Source organism: Poecile atricapillus, chromosome W (genome assembly GCF_030490865.1).
Source record: "Poecile atricapillus isolate bPoeAtr1 chromosome W, bPoeAtr1.hap1, whole genome shotgun sequence".
In the NCBI taxonomy this organism is placed as follows: domain Eukaryota; kingdom Metazoa; phylum Chordata; class Aves; order Passeriformes; family Paridae; genus Poecile; species Poecile atricapillus.
Genome location: NC_081288.1, coordinates 16488403 through 16494235, shown reverse-complemented (window position 1 = coordinate 16494235; position 5833 = coordinate 16488403).

The window sequence follows — 5833 nt, the reverse complement described above, 5'->3', positions numbered from 1 at the left end:
TAGTTCTTTGATTAACATTCTGTTCCTTTGGAGAGACTGAGAAATGGCTTTGACAGCCCCAGATCCACTGACACCCTTCTGGCAGCTTATTGCCCATGCTTCTGAACGGCAGTAATTTCTGGAAAACGTGGCAGATCCATGACTGGTGGCTGGGAGGGTAAGAACAGAGTTCTGGGGATTTGATGTTTGATGCAGTTTTAAAAAGCTTTTCTTCCCTGGGCCCCCTGTGGCTTTTCTCCACAGTAGGCTCGAGCATTGCAGGATTAATTACTCGCTCTGCTTCCATTGGTGCACAGAGCTCTGTGCTCCTGAGGGCTCCAGAAGAATTCCATCCAACAGGATAGTCAGAGAGATGCAGCATGACACAACTGGTCCAACTGGTCCTGTGTAATATGCCCTAGCTGGCTGCTCTGTCTCTGGGGCATTGGACCCATTCAGGGACAATGCACAGAAGGCTCTGGAATCAGTCCATGGAAACCCGATCTTTTGTTGGCCTAAATTAAAACCTTAAACATACATTTTTTCTTTAGGGTTCTGCCTCATTTTTATCAGACCCAACTATTTTCATCATGCTGTGGCAATTAATTGGATTATTTTTGTTTAAAGATCCAAGCCTGAAAGATAAGTGGAATGGAACAGAATTGTTTTCCTTTCCCTGCTCTCCCTCATTAGTAGTCTAAACAAGTGTGAGGCTGCATTAAGTTTGTAGCTATTTTGTTAGCTTGAAATCACTTTCTTCTCTTCTGCAGATGGAGACTGTTTAGATCATTATATTCCAGGATGCAGTTGTGGTATATTAAAAGCAGAAAGGCTACTTACAGAATTTATGCTTGCAATTACCTTGATAGTGAACAAGGACAGCAAAAAAAGTAAGTTTCACAAAGAAAAGGAGCAAAAAGGAAATTACAGGATTTTTACCTTTTTTTTTTTTTTTTTTTTACTATGAAAAGTGTCATAAAATGTTGACTGAACAAATCTCTAGGCTAAATTCGGCAGATGTCAGCATCACTGTAAACTCTGCCTGCAACACAGGTGAGCCTCCAAAATGTCATCCCATTTAGTAGGTTGGTCTTCACAGGGTGATTGTCTCAATTTCATATGGATGCAATGGTTGACCAGTCCATCTCCTTAGTAACCTCTGAAAACTCTTGCTGGAATGCCAAAGCTTTTGGGAGGCTGTCAGAGCTGTTAGTGCTTCATCTGGAAACCTTCAGAGGGTCACTTTTGGGATGAATGGGAGAAGGTACGTGTTCTTTACTGACATTAAAACTTCAGAATGCCAGAGATTTTGCTGGGTTAGGCCAGTACACTTACATCTTTATGTGCCAGATTCAATTACAGACTGTGTGTGGATGTGTTTCTAGCTAGGACAGATAAATGGACAGGGATCCCACAATATTTCTGTTGACTGAAAACTGATTCTTGATAGTTTATCAAGACCTCACCAGCAAAACAATTAATCTTCTCCTAAAAATGGGTTAATTTTCTGTATATTTATAGTGATTGTGTGAGACATGGAAAAACTGGCTCTTAAACTCCCATTTCAAATGAGAATTACACTTTGGTTTTGAAATGTTTTGCCTAGAATCTCCTGCTTCACATTAGGTACTAAAGGTAGCTAAGCCAATTTGCGAAGCCAGCTCATTTCAGAACTGACCTTTGCCAAACTGAGAACTATAATTTTTAACCCTGAAGACTTTTCCTGCATTTCATTGATTTGTGAGAAATACCCAGACCTCAAGAGCTGACAGATCTAGCTCAGCAAAGAGTTTTCTCTCTTTGTGTAGCAGAACCAAAGATGAGTAGTTGCTGTCTAGGTTGGAGAAGTGCCTTTTCTGCAGCTTTGTCACTGAAGATCAGATTAGCATTAAAAACCTAGAAGAGACTTCTGCTGTTAACCAACAGCAAACAAAATTGTGAACACCCCTGTCCTGTTCAGTATGAAGAACCAGTGATGAAAGGCATGACAAGGACATGCTTCACACACCCTGGAAACAGAGGAGAACCTCTGCCAGGCTGTCAGTGGCTGGGGAAAGGTAGTAGGAACAGTCAGGTACTGTTAAGTGGACTTAGGGAACAAGGAAGGCTCTAGGCAATGGAGCTGGAAGACAGTGAGTGAAAGGACTGGAAATGTAAATCAAGAATGCAGCCGAGCAGGGGTTGCATCTCTGTGTGAGTATTCAGGATGGAGTTTTTCAGGCTTTTAATTATTCCATTGAAATCGAGAGCAGTGGGGGAACAGGGTAGAAAAGATTAAATAACCAAAGTACTTTCCTAAACCCTGGGATTTCATCACCATCATCGCCTTTTTTTCCAGACTCATGGCTCTGTGAATTTTGTGAAAGTTTAGGAGAGAAGAGCTGATTTAAGATTTTTAGCCCTTAAGGATTTGTAGTGCTTCCCTAACCTTGGATTAGCTTAACTTTGGGTTAGAAAAGCTTCCCAAGTTCTTTCTGGTGATCCCTTTACACTGTGTTTGCCTCTTCCACCATGGAAAGCAGTAGTCCTGCTCCTGAGACTCCTTGATCCTTGGACCTGTGTTTTTTTCAGGTTGTCTCTGACCATTGTTCTCATCTCTTCCCTCACCAAACTTTCCTCCCTTCCATGCAGCTCCTCTGAGGTACAGCTGGATCATTCATGTTAGCAATGGAGTGCCTGAACATGACCACAAAACTTATGGTCTAAGCTTATACCAGTCCTTTTTGCACAAACCATTCATAGTTCCAGAAGTGCTTCTTCACACCCCCACTGTGATTTATCCCATTTCCTTGTAATCCATCCTCTTACCTCTCATGCTGGCTCTATATATTGAGCTATAGATTCTGGAACCACAGGTTTTGAGTCTCCTGCAACTGATCATCAAACTATGAGATATCAAAAGGGAGAGCTTGTCACTTCAGCCCCATTCTGTGGGACCAGAGCCAGACTGTGCCCTGTGACAGAAGTGTGGTGTTCTGAGTTACATCACACAACATGGCAGCTCCAATTCCAGTCAGGTTGATCAGTCTCTGTGCCTCCTGTGCCTGTTCTGCTGTCCTTGGTTCTCCTGTGTCAGCTACACCATGCTGTGATGCCAGCCAGCCCTTCCAAACAAGAACATCCTCTCTTTAGGCTCTTCCAGAAGCTGTGTTCACTGGGATAATTCCTGGGACTTCAGTATCAGGCCCTAAAATAGATGCATTAGGGTTGAAAAACAGGGAACAGAATGTAACAGCAAGTTGCATCATTTTATTTACATCTTGTTCCACTTTCTTTTTTCCCCTAATTTATTTTGAGAGCTTTATGTCAGACAGAAAAGCTGCACTTGATCACCATATAGGAAGCAAAAGTTGAGTAAGAAGACAGACTGTGTGGTTAAGCTTGCAACACACAGTGATCTCCCATGTCTTGGGATAATGTGAAAAAAACAGTGGATTTAGCAAAGAATCTGCAGAGAATCTTTGCTAAGAAGAAAATAGCATATGATCACCACTGAACCAGTGTAAGAACAGATCAAATATGTTTACTAAGAAATAAGATGTCCGGAAAACACGTGTATTTTTTGTTTAGTATATTATTTTGTATCCCTGGGATTGACTGGAAAAATTGTCGTCCTCATTTTTCACTGGAATTTTAAAAAAAAGGACAGTGCTGACTGTGCTAACTGAGGAATAATACTGAGCTTCCTTAATTAAAAATAGTTGTTATTATAAATTAGTGTATTTGTTAACTGTTTTGTTCCAGACTTTCCATGTTTCTTTGTTTGTGGAACAAAGATCATGTACTAAATATGTCTCTTGCAAGTCCACCAAGGATTTTTTCCAAGGAGAATCCAGGAATAGTATTTTAAGAGATGATGTTGTTTAAGCGAACTCAGCTAAAAATATTTTAATTGCTTACAAAATGAATCAAATTTGTCACATCCTTAACTCCTGCCTGAGGAATCTGGTATCTCTATGCCAGGAAGAACTATGCTGTGGGTTCCAAATTGCCTGCAAAAGTCACAGCCAAGCCAGAAATTCATGCTAAAAAAATAATACTACTTACATAGGAAAGAAGTAATTTCAATGGTATTGAAAATTGGCAAAATCCTGATTTTGGAAAGGCTGCTGGGAGTTGCTAAGATGTTCAGGATATGAGTTGACAGTCTGTAAGGTGACTATACCAATTTCCTTGATTTTGTAGAGCTGAATGAGTTGCTTTGTTCCTTAGACTACACACATGGAAATAGAAATTATTTCCCTGTGACATAGATGCTATTAATATAAAGAAAGTTATCTGGGCTTTCAGGAAAGTATAAACTAGAACTTTCCCAGAAAGGGTGTGGATATAGAACACTCTGTGGTTGCCTGTATGGAACAGAGCTGGACTGTTTTGAACACCCTGAAAAGGCACTTCATTTTTAAAATTGGACTAATATTACTTATTTGTTGACATCATTTAACTTTTTCCTAGTTTTAAGAGACATAGAAAATGATGTGTTCCGCTTCTAGATTAAGAGGTGAAGCAAAAATTAAATACCCCTGGTTAAATTCGTGTTTTGTCCACACTTTGAATAGTGAAATTCTGGTTCCTTTCCTTCCAAAAATGTAATAGAAATTGCAACATGGCAACATGACTGATGAGAGGGTATGGAATGGCTTCCAGGCTAGGAATAAAGAAAACTGAGAAGGAAGAGGATATAAAAAAAAGGAGTAGCACTAGCAGGATGTACATGGATTGATAGTTCATTGTCTATGCTGGTAACAAAATCAGGATTCACATCAAGATGCTCTCAGAACCAGGTTCAGGACAAGCAAAAGGAGGTGAATTTCACACAACAGGCTTCCCATGTGTTGGGAATACAAGATGTTTCCAGGTTTTTAAGAGTAGACTGCACAAGCATTTGGAAGAGCAAAACCCTTGGTGTTACTATTTAGACAACATCAGGCTTGGGATAGGTGAAGGGTGAGAGGGTTTTAAAGGAATCCTTTGTGAATTTTTTCCATTTTTCCTTTTCCCTAGATGTCAGGCCACGATCACCAGGAAGACAAGAACGTGACCAAGACAGTGCAGTCATTAGGTATTTTTAAATATTGATGATGATTTCCTAAAGATGGAGCATGGCATGAAACAACTGGGTGACCAAACGTTAATTCTTTGAATGGTCTTGCAGAAGTAAACCAAATGAATTCCTGAGTTGTCGCATTCTTCAAGAGTGTGCAGACCCAAGATCTTAACTGTTTATTTCAACTGTGGAACGCTGCATATGAAGTATGACCATATGTGTCTCCTTTTAAATTTGCATTTCACCTATCAAGAAATTACATTTTTGTCTATGCTGCAGCATTTTCTGAACATTTGATTCACTACTGTGCCCCACTGGAATCAAGCAACTAAAGATCTAGAGTGCACTCAGCAGGTGTGAAATCTTATCAGAATTGTGTAACAGCACTATGTTAAAGTGCCATAAAACAGATTAAAGCATTCCAGTATTTTTCTTGGCCTTCTACCTGTTGAATATAAAAAACATAAGCTTCTGTTATTCAGACAGATCAGGGAGCTACAAATAAAATTTGGATTACAAGTAGTATCAACAGCAGCTAAAAAGTTCATAATAAACCAGTAGAAAAATTGTGGGAATGTTTCTGAATGGCTTGCACTATGCTTACCCAGCTCTGCATTATTTCCTGACCAATTTTAAGTGTTCTGGAATTTTCCTGGCTTATTCTTAAGAAATACACCTGGACTATATTAGGAAAACAGTAAGAAAGGAAAGTCAGAATTTATTCCTAAATGTTGATTAAGTAGCTAGATGCAAACGACTTGTGAATTAAACATTTCTAGGTTATTTCTGCTGCTGAGGAGCTTTCAC